At 40.3% G+C, this 22916-nt stretch overlaps 1 protein-coding gene and 1 non-coding gene across 3 annotated transcripts in view; one reads left to right on the forward strand and one right to left on the reverse strand.

Annotated features, from left to right (window-relative positions):
* Positions 1-22916, forward strand: part of ACYP2 (acylphosphatase 2) — a 150834-nt gene that overhangs the window by 115864 nt on the left and 12054 nt on the right. The window lies entirely within an intron of this gene.
* Positions 15932-16038, reverse strand: LOC123786170 (U6 spliceosomal RNA). The gene has a single exon (XR_006777901.2). It is a non-coding gene; the product is annotated as a U6 spliceosomal RNA (small nuclear RNA).

Here is a 22916-nt window from a genome sequence, read left to right on the forward strand (position 1 = left end):
TCTCTCTCTCTCTCTCTCAGATAAATAAAATATTTTTTTAAAAAGGGCAAAGACAGGACAGAAAATTTGGAAAGTTCTCTTTTTCATTAAGCCATGACTCTCCTGGGGCACCTGGGTGGCACAGTCGTTAAGCGTCTGCCTTTGGCTCAGGGGTGATCCTGACGTTCTGGGATCGAGCCCCACATCAGGCTCCTCCACTGTGAGCCTGCTTCTTCCTCTCCCGCTCCCCCTGCTTGTGTTCCCTCTCTCGCTGGCTGTCTCTCTCTGTCAGATAAATAAATAAAATCTTAAAAAAAAAAAAAAAAAGCCATGACTCTCCGTAGGAGATGTGGTCTACCAAATATATTGGAAGAAATAGAAGGACCGTTTTAAGGTTGTGAGCTTTTCTTTTTTTCTTACTGGTTGAAATTTTGAATAGAATTCCAAGTAGTGTATTCAGATGTCATTACCTGAGAGTTTAATGTTAGAAGTAGATACCACACCAAGTACATTACATGAATTATCTCCTTTAGTTTAAACCTCACAATTACCCACCCGATGGAGTATTATTATTTCCATCTTATAAATGAAGGGATCCAAAGATTAAAAATAAGCAGTTTGCTCAAAGTCACACAACTGAGTCAGAATTCAAACCCATGTCTGTTATTCCTGGTTATTAACTCCTAATCTAAGTAATGTCTGAGGGTTCTACGGAATGCGGTAAAGGAGAAGATGAAGGACCATAAAAAGAAATCAAAATGTATTAGGAGTTGTAAGAAATAAATCCACATGTAAAAGATGAAGACATTTGTCTAAATTCAGGCAAACTTTTAAAACAAGTATTATGGTTAAAATAAAGCATCAGGAAGGGGGACGACAAACAGGATACCAACAGCTCAGAACAAGGCTCCGTAGACAGATGTGTGGCAAAAATCGCATACACTTGTTTCTCAAGGTGTGTTCCTTGCATTCTCCAGCGCCTTTTGGAAACCTGAGTAGTCTGTGTAAGGTTCTGGCACAGTGAGAGATCCTTCCTCTAGGAAAGCTAATAACTTACCATTTGACACTGATATTCCTATTTTCTTCTAACTCTTTACTTTCATCTAAAATACCATAGGTGCTGGGGCTCAGTTGGTTAAGCCTCTGCCTTCAATTCAGGTCACCTTCTCGGGGTCCTGGGATCGAGTCCCACATTGGGCTCCCTGCTCAGCAGGGAGTCTGCTTTTCCCTCTCCCTCTGCTCCTCTGCCTGCTCGTGCTCTCTCTCTCTGTCTCAAGTAAATAAATAAAATTAAAAAAAATAAAATACCATAGGTGTTGAAAAATACCATAGGTGTTAGAGTCCATAATGTTCAACAACGGGTATTGCCCAACTACTAGGATAGCTGGTTCCTCCTTCCTCCCCAGATTTGTATACAGAAAAAATATTATCCACGATGCCACTATTCCATGTCAATAGTGACTTTCATTCTTGTCATCTTCAAATATGCATACTAAGTGGAATTATTACTGGGCTCCCCTCCACCATTAAATAAGAACAAATTTTTCCAGTTTTTATAATTATAATTCTAATGTCTATAACAGTCTATTGAGTTGATATAGTACAGTTATATTGGGCATCTTGCTTGTTTCCAGTTTTTGCTGTTATAAATATCCTTCTAAGAGCATTAGTAATATATCATATAAATATAATGCAAATATATTATATATTTGAGTATATATTATATTTTATTATATACTTATAAATATATAATTCACATAATTTCTTCATAAGTGAATTGTATGTTTACATCTGTTGACCATTTATCTCTTGAGGTTTTAATATTTTTGAAGGTTTGAATAAATTCTATATATATCATATATACCAACTTTTTTTTAAATCATAATCAATACAAATGTTCCCCAGTTTTGTTTTTTTCAACTTTGTTTTTTATGTTCCAGTCATTTTCTTGTTTGGTTTTTTGGAGCATTTATTTTTTTCCTTTATGATTTCCATTATTGCTATAAGCTTTTCAGAGATACTATCCCTCTAAAGATTTCATAAACATTTGATCCTTTATTTCTCCTCACTTTGCTAAGAGTTAAAGCAAATATTTAACTCTTTAATCCAGTAGGGGCTCACTCTGGTAATGTGGTAGGAAAGCTGATCCAAACCATGTTTTGTTTTGTGTTTGTTAGCCAGTTATCCTGGGAATTATTAAAGTTTAGTTAGGCAATTTTTTTGAAGATTTTATTTATTTATTTCCAGAGGAAGAGAGAGAGAACAAGAGCACAAGCAGAGGGAGAAGCAGGCTCCCCACTGAGCAAGGAGCCCAATGCGGGGCTCGATCCCAGGACCCTGAGATCATGACCCAAGCTGAAGGCAGACGCTTAACCAACTGAGCCACCTAGACATCCCTAGTTAGGCAATTCTTAAAAAATTATTATTTCCCCTAATTTTATGATACCTGTAAATTCTGTTCCATACTATCTTGATTATTTTATTTATTTTTAAAGATTTATTTATTTTAGAGAGAGAGAGAGAGAACAAGATGGGGAAGGGCAGAGGGAGAGGATCTCAAGCAGATTCCCTGCTGACCTGGAACTCCATCCCACGACCCTGAGATCATGACCTGAGCTGACACCAAGAGTCAGATGCTTAACTGACTGAGCCACTCAGGCGCCCCTTATTTTAATAATTAATATGTTCTGTTTTAGGACTTTCTAGGAAGTAGATCAGTGTTATACTCATGGTTTCTTTGTTAGTATGAAACTTTAATATTTAACAAATAGTAAATAACTGTACTTGCTGAAATTTGCTTTCCTATATGGTAACACAGTATATATCTCAACTTGTTCATTTTGTTTGATTTATTCCAATATAGCTTTGAAGTTTTCTTTACATACGGCTCATAAAATTCTTTGTAATTTTCTCTATAAATATTATAGACAATTCTAAGTTTATCCTCCCTCCTGTTTGTTTTGTTTCACTTTGAATAGAATTTCTTCCCTTTTTATTATATCATTGAGCTGGTACTTATCATAAGAAAAGCTCCTTGTTACAGTAACTTCTTATAAAGCCAGTCACTTTGATAAACGCATATAAGCTAATAAATTTAAACAGATTCTTAGGATTTCTAGACCTGTAGTCACCCTTTAAAACATCACGTTCCATTGACACTGAGTACCCACTATGTGGAGTCGCCACTACTTGTATATTGAAAAGAGCATCAGGCTGGAGCATCAGGAAATTTGAATCCGATTTTCATATCCCCAACTGAGAAAGCCATCTATGAAGCACCTTGTCTGGGTGAGGCACCCTGCTAGGCACTTGACATAGGCCATTTTGCCTAAGGCTTAGAAGAAGCCTACAGAGTATATATAAATACCACTAAATACCATAAGTGAGGAAAGTAAAGTTGAGCAAGTCTAATAGGCCAGGGCTGGGCCATGCAAGGCCCAAAGAAGCAGGAAGAATTGGAACACCCAAGTGCCCAACTGTGGCAGTCTGTGGGCCTGCAGCCTGGAGTTCGTGACCTGGCGGGTTCATCACTCCCTGGGGGCTGCATTGACCAGTGAACTTCAGCCAAGCGTCTGTGAGGAAGGTGGGAGGCATGGAGAAGCTGCATTAGCTCACTTTCCTCCTTATCTTGTACATGCACTTTGCACTTCCTGCCTCTGGGTCACAGGAAGTCTGTGTGAAACTGTCCTGAAGGAAGTCTGTGTTCCCCTTCTCATCAGTCTTCCAACCACGTCAGCCCTTTGAGGTCTGCCTTAGCTCAGTGGGTTAAGTAACTTGTCCCAAATCCTATAAATAGTGATGGAGTAAGTGGCTTGCTGGATAGCCAGTGGTTTCTCCATTCTCCCAGTGACGTCTACACCAGTGATATGGTTCGGGCCATTCATCTCACCTCTCTGTGATTTCCTCATCTGTCCCAACAGAAGAGTCCCATAAATGGTCCAGTTTTGACAGTCTGGACAACAACTCCGTTATTAAATACACATTACATATTTCAAGACTGCAGATTTCCCAGAGACTGTACTTTCCACAATCTCGAATCACTCCTTTTGCTTTGCACATAACAAACATTCAGTGAATATTGATATAGAATGAATGAATGATTAATCAGTCAGTCAAAGGAAATAGTCTTAGTGCTTTTCTTACAAGACATCTGCAATGCTAGGACACAAGGGACCCCTAAGATATTTCATATTTCAACTGTGGAGTCTTTTATAAAGACTGCATTGGTCGTGAGCCTTTTCACAGGAAGATGCTTACTTAGCAAAGGTCATCTTGTTTTCATGTGAAAAGAAAGAATGGAGCTTAGGGACATAGGAGACCTAGGAAGGCTCAGGGTGGAAGCTGTGGTAGGTAGACTTTTCTCTAATAAAGCTGTCTGGGCTCTTACTACCTCAGTGCTGCTGTGACAGCGACAGTATGACAATACGAAAAAACTGACTCTTCAGAGTTAACGAAACTAAAGCCTATGTAAACCCAGTCTTGAACAAATGACAGATTACAGGGAGAATGCCTTAACATCTCCATTTGGGCATGCGCTAGGAACTACTACGTCTTAAGTTCTCGTCTATAATTGAAACACACAATGTGTTCAATGCACCCTCAGAAGATAGAATTCAATCACTTCTGCATTATTTAATATTCTCTTTCTATGCCCCCCAAATCCAAACGAAGATACACAGCCCTCAGGAGACCTAGCATCTATGGATTTTGTATTTACTCATTCTAAACTTAAAATCTCACTGAAGTCACTAGTTAACATTTCTATACCTTTATGCCCAAAACCTGAGCAGATATCCCAACAGCCCTCCTGCTCCTTCCGCCACCCCCAGCCAAAGAGGGTTAGGAGGGAAGACCTGCACGGCCACTAGTTAAAGGTTATTTTTGGAATAAAAACAGGAATTTGCAGCATGCACAAGTGGCTGGCTTTGTCTCCCGAGCTTCACAAAGACCAGCATCATAGCGAGATAATAAAATTATTGTTCTCTGAAACTAAAAGACCTATCTGGGGGAAATTAAACATTTTTTGTTGAAAATTACTTAGCACGTCAAACGATTTTTAACTGAGTTTTCATAAAAGAAGCCTAGGGAGGAAAAGCCATAATGAGTCAAACTGCTTTTTAATGAGCCACAGTATTTGTAGGAAAAGAAACTATTACATAAGGCAAGGAGAGCTTGACTAATACGGTTATAAAGGAGAAGGACGAGAAGCACAGCAGCAGGTGGGTGCTGCCCTGGTTAGACCAACGTGGTGCTTTCCTTATCCTTTATGTATTTTTAAAAAGATTTTTAAAATTCATTTGAGAGAGAGAGAACGCATGAGCAGGGGGGCAGGCGGAGGGAGAGGGAGAAGCAGACTCCTTGCTGAGCCGGGAGCCTGACCTGGGGCTCAGTCCCAGGACGTGGAGATCATGACCTGAGCCTGAAGGCAGACGCTTAACCATCTGAGCCACGCAGGCGTCCCTTCCTTATCCCTTATTATCCAAAATATCTGCATTCAATTGCAACCTGAGAAACAGGCAATAAAGTCACAGATGTCTTTCCTTTCAGGATTTGGTGGTGGTTTTGTTTTGTTTACCGCTTTGTAATAGTGTTAGCTTTATTGTCCCAGAAGAGGAAACGGTAAACATCGTGTTAACTAAATTTCAGTAATCACTTACTCATAGTGTAGGTATTTTTTACATTCCCAGTGTTATTTTGGTTTGAAAGGGAAGGCACAAGGCTCCGCTGTAGAAAATGCCATGGCAACCTGAGCTGAGGTGGTCCTGAAGGCTCTAGACTGTGTTTCAGGCTTCCCAGAGGTATTTGACAATTCTGGGCAAGGTGAGGGATGAAGGAAGACGACAAGGACCTTCTCACCTAAAGAACCTTGGTCTTGATAACTGCTCCAATAAAATTTATTCTCACCTTGAGTTCAAATGCTCCAGCTCCACGGGCTGACTATTATGGGGCTGCCCCTCTGTGTTTATTCAAGTGAAAGTTCATGGAAGCCCTTAAGTTGTAGAAAGCCATAAATTCTCTGAGAGAGAGCCTGAATGATGTCAACCTAAATCCATCTGCCTCCTTGCACCTGGTCCTCTGTCTTGTACCTCACTGTCTCTCCTACCCAGGAGCCCGAGCGTTAGCTCTGCGGGACTACTGGGGAGAGGCGAAAATCTCAGGTTTACAACAGTTTTTAATTTTGAAAGGAAACAAGTACTGCTTGAGTATTTCTAGTTTCTGGTATTAGATGAGGAAACAAACACCCCCCCTTTTTTCTTAATTAACATTTTCCCTCGAATCTTGGAATAAGAGGAAATGGGGACATTTTCTAGTACTTTGTTTTGGCAACCTCAGGAATGTGCTTCCCAAGGATCTCGCGGGGAGAAACTGATCGCTCTCAGAGTGGGGACTGGCTTCGTATTTAACACCCCCTCTTTCTAAGGAATATTAATCTCTGAGAAATGATAAAGCAGATATGCAGGATCTAACATATTACGTGAGTTCCATGTAGGTGAACTGGGAATGTCAGCATGTATTGATTTAGAATGAACATCTGAGCTGTTCTTGATTTGCCTAGTGTAGAGCATTTGAGAAAGACAAAGTAAGTTCCAATTTAATATAATTTCTTATTAATATTTAGTCAATAAAATGCAACATTAAGCATATCCGTAACTATACGTATTTTAATTGTGTACATAACAATTGCTATGGGTTTTACGTTTATATATCACGTATTTTTTTCTGAAACAAATAACTTTTAGTGTGCCCTTTCTATACTTGTAGGGGAGGTTAAAGAAATTGCAATTAAAAATGCCCCAGGTGCACTCTGTTTTTAATTTTTACTCCCTCTGTGAGCACCTTGAGTTTGCATCCTGAAATACAACGTGGTCTGTGTCTTTATAGAAAAAGTCTAAATCCCTAGCACACTGAACAAGACTCTTCACCACCCAGCCATGGCCACAATAACCTGTTTAATCCATAGGAGTCCCCCACTCAGAATGTCGTATTTCAGCCACCATCCTCCGTTGTTAATTACAGATTCTATATATGTTAGTGTAACAGTTTTCAAGATTACAAAATGTATTTTTCACATGGGGAAAATCATTCCTGACATAACCCTGTTGGAGTTACTCAATCTTGAAAAGACTTGGTATCATTGGTAAAATATTAGATAGTCTCTAACTCTGGATGTCACTACCCCCCTGTAAGAGACATTGTCAATAAAATTTCAGCATTTTTTGTAATGACTTTGACTTCGATCACAAACACCAAATTTTATATTTCTCTCTGTGTTCAGACTGCTCTTTCACAGAGGAGGAGAAGAGAAAAATTATTTTTATTTCCTTAGGCATTTTCTCAATAATCTTTTATTTAAAATTAATATTTATTGGAGAAATTTGACAGTAAACAAAAAAAGGAAAGAAAGGAAAGCATCCAGATTTCAGGAGATGATTACTATTATTACTTTGATGTACGTCTTTTTTTTTTTTTAAGATTTTATTTATTTATTTGAGAGGGAGCACACAAGCAGGGGGAGCAGCAGGCAAAGGGAGAAACAGGCTCTCTGCTGAGCAAGGAGCCTGATGCAGGACTCGATCCCAGGACCCTGGGATCATGACCTGAGCTGAAAGCAGACATTTAACTGACTGAGCCACCCAGGTGCCCCACATCTTGCAAATATTTTTCTGTCCATATATATTTTCTTATAAAACTAAGGTCATACTATCCATCCGGTTGTGTAACTTGCTTTTAAAAAACTTAACACCATATTATGAACATCTTTATAAGTAAAAATTCATCTTGTATATTCCTTTATATGAAAATATAGTAATTTATTTAACCAATTCCTAATTATTAGATACTTAAATTGCTTGAAATATTTTCTTGCTGTATAAGTGAACATCCTTGAGTTAAATCTTTACCTAGTTCTCAATTATTACCTTATGATAAGTTTTTAGGAGTGGAATCATGGAGCCACATTTTATTTATCTAATTAGGCACTAGGTGCAGGATGTACAAAATTTCACAAGGATTACTCTTCAGTGAAGAGTAAGGCTCTGTTCTTCCTCCTGGGAAGGAGCTGCTTAGGGTGGTTTCCATTTATTTTTCCAGAAATATTTCATGCATTTAGAAGCTTGGATAAATCCTTTAGTATGCCTGTTGAGAAACTAGTAAAACGGTTTCAATAGTAGAATTTGTTTTGTAATTTCATACGCTAAATAATCACAGGCACAAAACTGTCTACAATAGGGCAATATGGAAGTATCTCAGTTCTGTACTATCACTGAATTGAGATTTTATTTTTATGTAATAAATGTATCACTTACCAACTACCATATTTTTATCTTCATTAAACACTTAAAAATTTTTTTATATACATACGTTCCAACACACTCAAAAACTAGAAAGAATAATATAATGAAGCCCCAAGTACCCAACTGGTAAGCACATTTTACAGCTTCTAATTTTGTATTGTTGAATTTTAGAGCTGCTATTTTCAATGTTGTATGCCCATCTTTTTTAATTTTTATATCTTTTTTAACAAGAGTAATGTGGTGGTAAGAAGGGCAGATGATAGGAAGAATAAGGCCTAACTGTTGCAGTAGGACAACAGACTTAATCTAGCATGGTGATGCCAGTCACCTTGGGGTAGCTTCCTGGTTCAGTGTGTTTGGAAGAATTATGGGAACATATCCAGGCTCTGTGGGGAAAAGTGCTAGAATTAATTAGTAATGTCTACCAAAGGAAAGGGAGGAGGCAGGGAGGACTGCTGGTATCCATGCCACGTCGTTTGCTGACTGTCCTTTAGTTTCTGCACCCAACAGCATGCTTTTGTAGCCTTCTTTTGTGTAGTAGCCATAAAAACCAATTTGGTTTAATGAAGAGGTGATGAGACATTTCTATTGATCTGTAGATTCCCAAAGCTAGCTTTTACATTGACAACTTTTCTGGAAAATAAGTTGCTCTTTTGAAATGGACTCAGTGGCGCTGTCGCATGTGTAAAGAGGACGGGACGCTGCTGGGCCATCATTAGGGGAGCACTGTGGGGGCTTGTTCGTAGAAGCAGGAAAGCCTGGGGTTTGCCTGGTCACATGGCTCTACCTGACTCCAGGCAGGACCAGGAATCTGTTCAAGTTCCCAGTGTGGTTTGTGGTCATGGAACAGAGAATCTAATTGACCCACAAGAAATCAAACCCCAAATCTTATTTTTAATCTTATTTTAATTTGATTTAAGCTTCCCAAGCTCACCAGCCACAACAAAAGTATATTTTAAAAATATCAAGTATATCACGTTTTTGAGAACTACCATTTCATGAACCAAGAGAATGGTAAATTTAGAAGGCATCTTCGAGGTCATTGAGACAAAGCCTAGGCAAACTGCGTCCCATAGGCCAAATCCTGCCTGTTTTTGTAAATCGAGTTGCATTGGAATGCAGCCAGGCCCATCTGTTGATATATTGTCTATGGCTGCTTTTGCATTACAAGAGCAGAGTGAGGAGTTGTGACAGACTGTATGGGCCACAAAGCCTAAAACGTTTACTATCTGGCCCTTTATAGAAAATACTTGCCAACCTCTGATTCAAACCAGTCTTTGATTTTAGAGATGTAGAGATTGGGAATCACCTGGGTTGTGTAACTTGAGAAAACAGCTGGCTGAATTCCCCAGATCCCCGCTGTCAGGATGCAGAGCTCTAGTCCCTTAAGGTTTCTGTGAGAGAGAGCAGTTTTCACATCTTCTGGAAGCCCTGCTCTTCCTCCTCAGGCAGGATGTCACTCCCTCTTCCGCCACGTTATGTGCTTACTGCAATAGGGAAGAATGAAAGCTGTCCTGTGCTCTACAATGCTTCACACAGTCCTTGGTTATTCCATTCATCATGCTGAATTCTAATCATTTGCTCTTCCCACTAGATGGTGAATTTTTGGGTATAGAAACCATGCCCTCACTTGTCTTCGTAACCCAGATACCCAGCACAGGTGACAGAATAAATCTCTAACAACTATTTGTTCATTGGTTTGCATTTGACACCTCATCTTTTGTGGCTATTTGAAGATAAATTTCAACCATCATAAAGAGGCAACACAAACGCTGTGGTTTATAATTTTCTGTTCCTGAGCAAGTTCCTCCCTGCCCCTAATCTCCCAGCAATAGGAGTGGTACAGATCCGAAGACTGTAATAGGAAGGTAACAAATCTCAAATCTTTTCACTGCACCTGCTAAGTAATGGCCCCAAGCCTCAGAGCCAATCTTGACCTGTATTCCTGCAAGTAGAGAAGAGGCTGATCTAAGTCAAGGGGAATAAAAATGGACAGGTGAGATGAAAGACTCCTAGAATCAACAGGACTTGGCTGATTGACTCTGCAGGGATGTTGAGAGTCTATGGCTCCCCAGGTTCTGTCAAGTTTCAGAAAGTGGGAGGAAGAGCACTTTGGGTAAGGGAGGTGTGGGTGGGGTAGATACGGTACAATCAAGTGAAGACACTCAATAGGCAGAGGAGTATGTGAGTCTGGAGCTTTTGTATTAAATCTGGGTTTAGAGGAAATCATTCAAAGAGTGGATGGAGATTGAAAGCAGAGGATGAGGAGCAGAAGCCTAAAGATCAGAAGTAAGGATTTAACAAAGTAAGAGCAACTCTCCCTCAGAAGGATCACTTGGAGATGTGGGAGGAGGACAAAAGCAGGGTGTCCCAGAAGCCTAGGGCTGAGAGGAGGAGAAAAGTCAAGTAAGAAAACAACAAAAATGTGTGATGCTTTTGATTTCGTGCAAAGGAGGTCTCTGATCACTTGGCTGAGAGCAGCTGTAGTGGGGGGTAGACTTAAAGCCAGTTTCGATGGGTTGAAGAGTTAGAGGAGTAAGGAAGAGGCATTGAACAGATTTTACTCATAAGACACAAAAGAGAAAATTGAGAGAAAAACAGAGAGATGAGATGGTAACTGGAAATATTTTTATGTTCCATTAAATGCTTAGCATTATTAATTATTGGAAGGGAATCTACCAGGTGTCAGGATCATATGGGGGAAGTATTCAAAACTCAAGTGGAAAAGGAGACATCATCAAGAGGGAGAGGAATTTATCTCTATGAGCCAGGTCTCCTCATATGTGAATGGAAATAATATCTTCCTGAAAGAGATGTTGGAGGTTTAAATGAAATAACATAATCAAAAACATTTTGAAAATAGCAGAGCATTATCCTAAAGTTCATTACCCTCTGTGTTATCAGCTCCAGTTTATTACCTTGACTCAGTGCCTGATTAGTCTCTGTCATGGTGACTTAGTATTACAAGCTAGTTATGATTAACCTTGTCACCACAGCTCAGAAATCGGGGCGCATGTCCCTTCTCCTGACAACTGGATATATCCTGATGCTTTGGATTCCAGATAACTTGTGTGTGTGTAAGAACACTTAACATGAGAGCTACCCTCTTAACTTTACAGCTATGTTCATATTCATTCATTCGTATGTTCAGTACTGTTGGTGATAGGTACCGTGTTATACAGCAGGTCGCTAGAATGCACTCCTCTTGCTTAACTGAAATTTTATGGCAACTGATCAGCAACTCCCCATTTCCTCCTCCCTTCAGATCCTAACAATTATCATTCTACTTTTTGATTCTGTGAATTTAGCCATATTTTAGGTACCTCATATAAGTGGAATGGTGCAATATTAGTCTGTGACTGATGTATTTCACTTAGTATAATGTAACCAAGGTTTACCCTTCTTTCTAAGGCTGAATAATATTCCATTGTACGTATATACCACATTTTCTTCACCCATTCGTTCCTCTTCCTTCATCCATTTATCTGTCAACAGACATTTGGTTGTTTGCATATCTTGACTACCGTGGATAGTGCTGCAATGAAGGTGGGAGTGCTAATGTCTCTTTGAGGTCTCTATTTCAATTCTTTTGGAGAAATACCCAGGAATGGGATTGCTAAATCATATCCTGGTAACTTATTTAATTCAGTTCATCAAAGGAAGCACCACGTACAAAGTAAATCAGGCTTGTCCAGGGTACCGTCCATGGATGGTCTGTGGATACCAGCGTCTTAATCAGTAGGCTGAGGGGTACACACAATTAGCCTAATCATGCCCAGGAAGGGTGAGGATGGGCTGAGTTTGGGGACCAGACCAACTTCAGTTGGTTAAGATTCTCCATCTTCTTGGAACTAGATGGTAAAGACATCATGTGACAGAAGTCACCCAAGCTAGAGTTAGGTGAATTCTGGGTGCTCAATTTCTTGTGATGTAGAAGTTGGTTCTAGGCTCTGATATCATGACATAAAATGAAAAAGACAAAATAGGAACCATATCCTTTTAGATGACAGTAGCTTAACTCCCAGTGAGAGCACCAGGAAGGAGACCTTGACTGTGTGACCATTTCCTAAGGAGTTAAATACAGATTTAGTGACAGAGAACCCAGAGGATTATAGAAAATGCTTTACCGAGTTCCACTTTTTCCCCATTACGTGAATTCAGTTAAATATGTCTGAACAAGAAATAGTTATAAAAATAGTAATTGTACCCTACCCACTAATTATTTCCTTCTTTAGAATGAAGGAGTTATAACAGAAGCAAGCAACATAATTAGCTAACTTCATTACTGTTTATTTTTTCATTTATATGTTTACTTATTTATATCCTATCTCCTTCCACAAAGGAGCTGAAGTGACTGTTGCTATTCATTTCATGTGGCTTTATTCATAATTCATTACGTGGGAGACCCCAGTTCCCTTGGAGATTAAATTTTTGTTAATTTGAGTATTTTGCCTCCAAAATTTGACTTACATAGTAAATCAAAATCTCTTATGGAAAATTGAGAAGAATAGCCAAGTTTTCCAAATCCTTGACAGATTCCTTTAGAATGTAACTGTGTCCCAAGATGAGTTACACTCCCCTGTCTGTTGGCGGTGGGGATCAGGGGCTTTAAATACAACCCCAACCATAAACGACTAGCGAATCCTATCAGGGATGATGGGAAACTAAAAATCAGTGTTCGCGCTGGGAATTTTAGTGTTGGGAATTTTAGCAATTCCCAAACTGGTTCACAGTCCTCTTTTGTGTCCTCCGCCTGCTCCAGCCTTTACTTGGCTCCGTGGTAGGCAGATCACCCTGTTTGTGGTTCATTTTCAGGATCCTGGAAATTAATTCTGAACTAGAGCATGATTCTCCCTGAGTTGGTCTTAGCTCTGCTCTTGTGTCTCCACACCCCCCACCTCCGCCCCATATACTCCTATGAATGTTTAAGAAAAAGCACTTCCTTATTAACAGAACAAAACCATTTGACTTGTTTTTAATTGATTAAACAACACTACTGAGTTCGTCACTCGCAGGCATACACACCACTGGAAACAAACTTCAGCAGATAAAAACACCAGACTGGTGACAGTGTTTTCTGATAGCAATCACTTAGAAGCTGGTTTTGTTTTGTTTTTAATATGAAAGTAGAGCACCATTTTGAGACCTCAAATCAAGTGACGATGATTCTCTGTATGGGTATATGCACGTCGAGGTTTGTGTATACTTGTATTTGTATATGCACAGGAATGGGGTCAAAGGCTGTACCTCAAAGGGTGGCAACGCCTAAGAGTGGGGCTGGGTGGTGGGAAGGGGAGAGCTTTCACTTTCTGCTTCCTATACTTGTATCCTGTAAGACTGAGATTGTTTCGACAAGCAGGTATTACTGGTTTTTGTTTTGTTTTGCTTGTTTTGCTATTATTTTTTTCTTTAAATTCAATTAATTAACATATATTATTTGTTTCTAGAGTATAGGTCTGTGATTCATCAGTCTTATATAATACCCAGTGCTCATTACAACACATACCCTCCCCAATGTCCTTCACCCAGTTACCCCATCATCCACACCCCTCCTTTCCATCAACCATCAGTTTGTTTCCTATGAGTAAGAGTTTCTTATGGTTTGTCTCCCTCTCTGGTTTCATCTTGTTTCATTTTTTCCTCTCTTCCCCTATGATCCTCTGCCTTGTTTCTTAAATTCCACATGAGTGAGATCATATGATAATTATCTTTCTCTGACTGACTTATTTTGCTTAGCATAATACTCTCTAGTTCTATCCATGTCATTGTAAATGGCAAAATTTCATTTTTGATGGCTGCGTAATATTCCATTGTCTACATATACCACATCTTCTTTATCCATTCATCTGTTGATGGACATCTGGGCTCTTTCCATAGTTTGGCTATTGTGGACATTGCTGCTATAAACATTGGGGTGCAGATGACCCTTCAGATCACTTCATTTGTATCTTTGGGGTAAATACCCAGTAGCATAATTGCTGGATCATAGGATAGCTCTATTATCAATTTTTTGAGGAACCTCCATACTGTTTTCCAGAGTGGCTGTACCAGCTTGCATTCCCACCAACTGTGTGAGAGGGTTCCCCTTTTTCCACACCCTCACCAACATCTATTGTTTTCTGATTTGTTAATTTTAGCCATTCTGACTGGTATGAGGTGGTGTCTCATTGTGGTTTTGATTTGTGTTTCCCTGATGCCAAATGATGTGGAACATTTTTTCATGTGTCTGTTGGCCATTTGTAAATGTCCTCTTTGGAGAAATGTCTGTTCATGTCTTCTGCCCATTTCTTGACTGGGTTTTTTGTTCTTTGGGTGTTGAGTTTGAGAAGTTCTTTATAGATTTTGGATACTAGCCCTTTATCTAATATGTCATTGGCAAATATCTTCTCCCATTCTGTCAGTTGTCTTTTGGTTTTGTCAACTGTTTCCTTTGCTGTGCAAAAGCTTTTTATCTTGATGAAGTCCCAGTAGTTCATTTTTGCCTTTATTTCCCCTGCCTTTGGAGACGAGATGTGGGTAGCAAGAAGTTGCTACAGCTGAGGTCAAAGAGGATGCTGCCTGTGTTCTCCTCTAGGATTTTGATGGATTCCTGTCTCACATTTAGGTCTTTCATCCATTTTGAGACTATTTTTGTGTATGGTGTAAGGAAATGGTCCAGTTTTATTCTTCTGCATGTGGCTGTCCAATTTTCTCAACACCATTTGTTGAAGAGACTATCTTTTTTCCTTTGGCTTTTCTTTCCTGCTTGGTCAAAGATTAGTTGACCATAGAGTTGAGGGTCCATTTCTAGGTTCTCTCTTCTGTTCCACTGATCAATGTAACTGTGTTTGTGCCAGTACCGTACTGTCTTGATGATTACAGCTTTGTAATACAGCTTGAAGTCCAGAATTGTGATGCCACCAGCTTTGGTTTTCTTTTTCAACATTCCGTTGGCTATTTGGGGTCTTTTCTGGTTCCATACAAATTTTAGGATTATTTGTTCCAGTTCTGTGAAAAAAGTTGATGGTATTTTGATAGGGATTGCATTGAATGTGTAGATTGCTCTAGGTAGCATAGACATTTTAACAAAATTTGTTCTTCCAATCCGTGAGCATGGAACGTTTTTCCATTTCTTTGCGTCTTCCTCAATTTCTTTCATGAGCGTTCTATAGTTTTCTGAGTACAGATCCTTTGCCTCTTTGGTTAGGCTTATTCCTAGGTATCTTATGGTTTTGGGTGCCATTGTAAATGGGATCTACTCCTTAATTTCTCTTTCTTCTGCCTCATTGCTGGTGTATAGAAATGCAACTGATTTCTGTGCATTGATTTTATATTCTGCCATTTTGCTGAATTCCTATATGAGTTCTAGCAATTTTGGGGTGGAGTCTTTTGGGTTTTCCACATAGAGTATCATGTCATCTGCAAAGAGTGAGAGTTTGACTTCTTCTTTGCCAATTCAGATGCCTTTTGTTTCTTTTTATTGTCTGATTGCTGAGGCTAGGACTTCTAGTACTATGCTGAACAGCAGTGGTGATGATGCACATCCCTGTGGTGTTCCTGACCTTAGGGGGAAAGCTCTGTTTTTCCCCATTCAGAATGATATTTGCTGTGGGTTTTTCAGAGATGGCTTTTATGATATTGAGGTATATACCCTCTATCCCTACATTGTGAAGCGTTTTTAAAATATGGAATGCTTCACGAATTTGCCTGTCATCCTTGTGCAGGGACCATGCTAATCTTCTCTGTATCGTCCCAGTTTTAGTATATGTGCTGCCAAAGTGAGCAGTTAATTAACAGTTTAGGAATAAAAATGATTATTTCTAACAAGCATTCACATATTTAAGACAACAGCATTGTGAAACAATCAATGATGTATGGTATATTTTAGGTTTTGTCTTAATGAACAAAATAAAATTATCCAAGTAATTCTTATACATAAACCCCCTGTTAACTTATTATATCTTGGCTCAGAATTCTACAATTTAGTACTCTCTCTGCTGCTAGGATTGTAACCTTTTAATATTGTTACTTAAGATCTTGTGTACAAATCACTCATTCAATAGGCTTATTGAGCATCTTCTCCTTGTCAGCCCCTGGGCCGGGCACTGAGGATAGAGGTGGACAGACATGAACCTCCTGCCGTTACACAAGCTAACCTTTACTGCATTCTTTCCATGCCCTTAAGCATGGTGCTTTCATCTTCATATCACCTCTAAACAGAACTATCATTAACCCCATTCTACAGATGAAGACACTGAGGCACAGATTGCTAACTTCAAGACTGTGCAGCTAGGAACTAAGGTAGCAGTCATTTGACTCTCAGAGGACTGAATCAGGCTCTGACTCAACAGCCCATCCCTTTAAACCACTACTTCAGTGCCTTCCAGATCACAAGGTCAGTGTAATCTAGTAGGAGGAGTTTTACAAATAAACATTTATTTTTGAAATTGGAACAACCTGAATTTCCAACAATAGGTTGCAAGTACAAAAGGGTCCACCCATATGATGCAAGACTTGAGGAACATTTGAAAAGATGATGTAGAGATTGATCCATTGACATAAAAGCAAATTCTCTTCATGTCATTAAGTGGAAAAGATTACAACAGTACTCATAGTATGATTAAAATTTGTGAAAAAGTATTGATGTGAAAAGTAGGCCACCAGGGGGGCGCCTGGCTGGTTCAGTCGGTGGAGCATGTGGCTCTTGATCTTGGGATCGTGAGTTTGAGTCCCATGTCGGTTGTAGAGATTACTTAAAAAAAAAAATTTAAAAAACACACTTTCAAAAGTAGGCTACGAAGCATTTCAGGTCAGAACATTGGGGAGCACATCACTGATCACTGCACTGTCCCCCCACTGAGATGGGTCCTGGTCTGCTCAACATAGAGACCCAGTCAACCCCAGGTGGCCCTTGAGATGAATCCTCTTTGTCTTTTGAGTATTTGCTCTTTGATTCCACTACCAGAATCCATTTGCCACATATTTTTCCTTGATTTCTCTCATTATCTCTTACCTTATTTTCTTGTCTAAGTCCTGTGTCTATCCGTTTTTATACACTCTTCTCATCTCTCCACGTGTACAGTGGACCCTGGTTTTCTACTGCAATTATCCCTTTCTTCCATATCATCACCTTCTGCTTCTCTGATAGTTTATTTCCATAAGCAAATCCGTTCTATTATCTACAATCATGTTTTTAAAGGTTTTCTCTAGATCCCATATTCCTCTCCAGCTACTGTCCTTTACAGCACATCTCCCACAGAAGGCTGTAGATAGTGTCGGTCTGTGCTTCCTCCCCCTCCTAGCTCCCCTTCGGCCCCTCCCAGCAGGCCGCTGCCCTCCACCTCTGCACTGTAACCAGGCCCATCCGGTCTCCTTGATCTCCTTCTTGAGGAATTCAGTCATCAGTTCTCAGGCCTTGTGTTAAACTCCTCACAGCCTGTGAGACTGTGGAGACTCCTGTCTTCCTCAGCGCCTTTCTTCCCCTAGCTTCTAGGATACCACAGTCTCCCAGTTCTCCTCCCATCTCTCTCACCATGTCCTCTCAGCCTTTTCTGCTGGTGGCCGCTCTGGCTGACCACTTCTCTTCCTGGTCTCCATCCATTCCCCATGTGTTTTACCATTTGGTCCCATGGTATTAACATCATCTATAGGCCAATGAGCTCCCAGTTTTTAATCCTGGGTTCAGTCTTTCCCCTAAATTCCAGATTCGTATATATTGTTTAGTTGGGTGTCTAAGACGCATCTCAGGCTGCACGTGTGCAAAACAGAGCACTCGATTTCCACACTGTGGCTGGAACTGCTCTGTGCCCTCTAGGAACCACCACCCCCCCTTCTACGGGAATGCTAGTGACTTCTACTGGGCCTATGGCCACTCAGGATAAAGTTGACATGGCTTACATTTCTCAGTCTCTTATGTAGTGTGCCCTTGCCCTAGCCAAAAAATGTAATCAGAAGTTTTGTGTAGCTGCTTCTGGAAAACATTCACTGATTGTACCATATTTACAAACTACACCTTAAGGCATTCTTGGCCCCTTTGTTTGCCTTTCCTCCATTCTGCTGCCTAGAATACAAATATGGTGGTTGGAGCTCTAGTGTCCATCTTAGGTGAGGAAGATGAGGACAACATCCCAGAGCTAACTGAATGGTAAGCTGAAAAGTTCTCTGAGGGTCCTGGAGCTGTCATACCAGTCCTGGACTACCTGCCTCCAGGCTTCCTTCCATGATGGAGAAGTTAATATCTCTCTTGTTCACTGTCACTGTGCCTCACAGCTGAGTCTATTCCTAGCCAATACATTCACCTTTGTATTCCATATTTTATCTTCGGTCCATCTGAGAACAATCATCGTTTCACATACTAGGCAATTTGGAATATTTGGGAAGTCAAGGAAAACTTATATATTCATCACTAAACGTATAAAGTTAGTAGAAAAGATGATTTGCTCTTATACAAATTTGTTCACCAAATACATTTTCTAGAATATATTTGTATCTAAGGAAGATTTTTACTTCTATTTCCTCAGGTTTTTAATGAGTTCTAATAAAAACCCATTTATGCGCTGAGATTCTACTCGTCTCCAATGGATGACTGTCATCATCTGATATTTTGTGCTGGTTTGAGTACTTTCATACGACAGGCCTGAAACAAAATATATCCTTCATGATGCATAAATCACGTCCAAGTATGAGTTGTCTCAGGCTAGAACACCTAGAATCCTTAAAGAAGGCTAGGTTAAGTTAGTTTATGGTAAAATCTCAGTAAGTATTTGTTGAATGAATGAGTAAATAAATGTATATTCTCCTGTAATTCTTCAGGTATACAAAGTTACTGTGGTAATTTTAAAACAAGCTCACGAATTCTTTGCCATCCTCTGCCCCCAAATCTGGGCAAGCCTTGGTGACTGGCTTCTGTCAGGCAGAATGCAGTGGAGGGGACACAGTGTCTACCAAGACCAGGTTAGAATGACTAGACCATGCACCTTCCACCCGGCACTCTCTCTCTCTGACACGTCGCTTTTGGATTCCTGAGCTGATCCAAGTGTAAGATGTCTGGCTGCTCTGAAGCCACCAGGCTGGAGAGCCTGAGGAGCCCCGGCTGTTCAGACTGTAGCTCGTTGTGTTTTCCCAGGATCACCCGCCACACCTGTGAGCCCCTGAGCCTTCCAGTTATTCCTGTCCTCCTCTTTCAAGCTTTGTTCTCCATGGAGTGTGGCAGAGCTGAGCTGTCTCTGCCCAAACTGCAGACTTCTAGCAGGATAAATATTGTTTCAAGCCTCTACGTTCAAGGGCAGTTTGAGTAGCAACCAGAGTAATGGAAACCTTCCCTGACACGGCACACTGACTGTGCTGCCGTGGGCATACTACTGCTTCATTGCCATGGACAGCATCAGGACCCTTCAATGCATTCCCTTTCTGAATAATTCTGTCTGTGGCAAAGGCCCTTCTTGCAGTCCCCTACAACCCCTGTTAGAAAGGGCTTCGCTTCTTTCACCTCTTCCAAACCTAGAGAACAGAGCAGAAATGTTGCCTTCCAAGTGAAAACAAACAAAATCCGCTCTTTCAAAGCAAACTGCCTTAAGATGTAGTTTGTAAATATGGTGCAGTAAAGTGATGGGGTTTTCCTTGTCTTTGCCCTAGAAACAGCCTGGAGTGTGTTTCTGTATCACCCAGGTGACCAGAGAATGTGCTCAGGACAGGAACAAAGACAGCCTCATTAAGCTGTCTGAGGCAATGAAGTGCGAAGTGAAAAGCAGGGGGTGATGAAGAGTTTGTAAAAAGGAGATCTATATTATCATTTCTTCAGTGTTTCCTTGGGAAGAAGGTACTATCCGTATAGATTCTCTAAACCAAAATATGCCTACACCGGAGAAAGCAATCTAATGCAATTCCGTTTCAGCGCGCTTCCTCGGTAGGAAAATTCTTGCACAAATGGATGATATATTTGACAAATACAGCACCCGGTATAAATCAATACATGTTATTCTGTTTTATAAATTGATCCGTAAATTTGGTTAGCATTTATTTGTGCCTCTAAACCTGATCATTTCAGAGAAAGCTTTTAGGATCAATTTCCTAGACCACTGAAGACTGTTGGCGTCTCTACCAAGGTAATGATGCCTCATAGGATTGTAGAGGAAGCTGCTAGCTAATTTCTTTCTTTCTTTGATCCAGGTTGCACTCTAGCAGGAAAGAGTGTCTAATTAGAAGAGGCTCCCAAACATTAGTCCTCATCTGGATGATTGCCAGGCCCAAAGAGCACTTTCTAGACCCAATGTCAGGGAGGCCAGTTTCTTCCACAGTAGGACCTATCTTCTGACTTCATCTTTGTGCTTCTAACTTATGAAACCTCAGACTTTTAATTTTTCAAATGCAAGCGTATCCCTCTGGTGAGTTTGGGTTTATATGCCCAGTTTGAGTGGCTTCATCTCAAAGTCATTTGGAAAACTAAATATGACAGCCATCTACTCTCTAAGAAGCTTTCGATTCAGAAGAGGGAGATGTCATATTAATTAAATTGCATTTTGATCCTGGGGACTAGACATTCTTTGATCATTTTATTAATGGGATCGGAGAAACTGAGCACATCTTAGAATGCAATAGTAAAATGACGAAGAATTTTACTTTAGAGAGAGATCACTACCTGTCTCTCAGCGTCTTCCATTAAATCTTCTCCTCCCTTCCCCCTCTCAGCCTGTAAGCTCTTCTTTCCCCTTGTCACCTCCCACTAGATAGGCAACTGGAGTATGCTGACGATGTCCTTTTGTCTAAGATTCTGATATCAAGCTATTCATAAGATTTATGAAAAAGACAACTGTTTAAAGTCATTTAGCAAGCACACACTCTTTAAATTTTTTGTTACTAAGGTGACAATACACGTGATTTTAGTTTTTAAAATTTAGGCCAAAGGGTTCATTGGGATTTAGCAATGACTGTTTTTTACTATCTGCAAAAAAAAAAAAATCATTAATGATAGGAGGATATGTACTTTTTCCCTTCATCTTCGGTTTTGATCTTTGTTTTTGTAAAAGGAGGAAATAAACTGGCATATATTTTTATGAATACAAAAAAAAACCTTTTGAGAGGAAATGGCTACTTTCGGAATCTCTTTAAACAGACTGAAATTTATGTGCATTGAATACGTTAGTACTGAAAAATATCCAAGTACCACTCGTGGGCGGATACGTATGAACTGAGACGCTTCAGCGCTGTCCTCACACCCTATCATGCGCCTCCCTATGAACCGAGTCACGGACTTGGACTTAAAGAATAAATACCCTTCTAGGGGAAAATGAGACTCTCAAAATATATATATTTTTTAACCCTGAGAGGTTCAAAAGATAAGCCATTTCCCTAATTATGAAACGTCCCAATAAAAAAAGTTTCAGTATTTTGACTTCTTGGCGAATATTTAAAGGCATTCTGAAAGCGTCCGTCTTTAGGGTCAACAACATGTAGTGCGATATGCTCTGTCACCGGTGATGCCCTTAAAAGACACCCTGACGGTCTTCTTTCCATTAACGTTTTTGTTTCTCATTTTCCACCTGTCAAATTACTTGTTTTTTCCAGTGGCTCTTGTGTTATTGGCTGCCTCTCCATTCTCCTTCGAACTGTTCTTTAGATTGAATTCCTCACAAATTATTTTCAGTACTGTCAGGGAGATGCTTCATGAATTGTCTTTAGAGCCCCCGCACACACCTCTCTGTGGGACTCGCACTAGACCGGCCCTGGCCTGGCCTGGGAGAGCCCATGGTCCATGAAAGCACTGCGTGGGGCTCTCACCCAGCACCATGCTCGAGGTCTTTGCCCTGCCCAGTCCCCTCCGCTCAGGGGAGCCCCCCAGGTCCAAGCTACCCTTGCCGCAGGCCAAGGCTGAGAGCTCTTAGTCCCCAAGTTCAGGGCCATCAACAGTTTGGCAGCCAGCTACGGAGATCACTGCCCTAAAGATACATGTCTGTAGGACCTCAGAACATTACATGCCTTGCTTTAATGGAAAAAGTATCTACTAAAGTCGATGAGAAAGCACAACTCCATAAATAAATCTCTACCCTCCTTTCCAGTAATTTCCTTTATAAAATCGAAGGAACAGTATCAGCAAGAAAAAAACCCGTCAGCTTTATGTGTTTATACCTCACTTTGTTCCCACATGATTTAAAGTGATTTGTCAGAAAATGTAAAACTGTAAGGAGAGAGCGTACATTTAAAAGTGAAGGAGGACAAAAAACAAGGGTGGGGACATAAAATAGGGCCAGGAACAAGGCTTTAAAAATGTATAAAATAATGACCTCTGCTCTGGGTGGGTCACAGTTCGGCCCTAAACTATCTAGTAGTCCTCTATCAGCTCGTGGCATCACCCCAAACACTGAGTTTGCTTGTGAGCATTTGGGGGGGTGGAAAGGTCAGGGTGAGGGGGTGAAAATCCAGGGGAGTCTGGCCAACTCGCCTTTCATTTGGCTTCACGTAGGAGTAGATTTTAACATATCTGGAATAGAAAACGCCCTAGACTGTGTGTTATTAAAACAATCCTCCTCAAATATTGTTCTTCTGAGACAAAGCTCTCATAAATATTGGAAGGCATTGAATTCAGAATCGAGGCAGGCTTGCTCGCCAAGAGCAGAACCTTAAAGACGTATAAAGCTCCTCTCTGTCTCTCCCCTCCCTCAGAGTCAG

This window comes from Ursus americanus, chromosome 7, assembly GCF_024610735.1.
Source record: "Ursus americanus isolate L20-20 chromosome 7, mUrsAme1.1.p, whole genome shotgun sequence".
Taxonomy (NCBI): Eukaryota; Metazoa; Chordata; class Mammalia; order Carnivora; family Ursidae; genus Ursus; species Ursus americanus.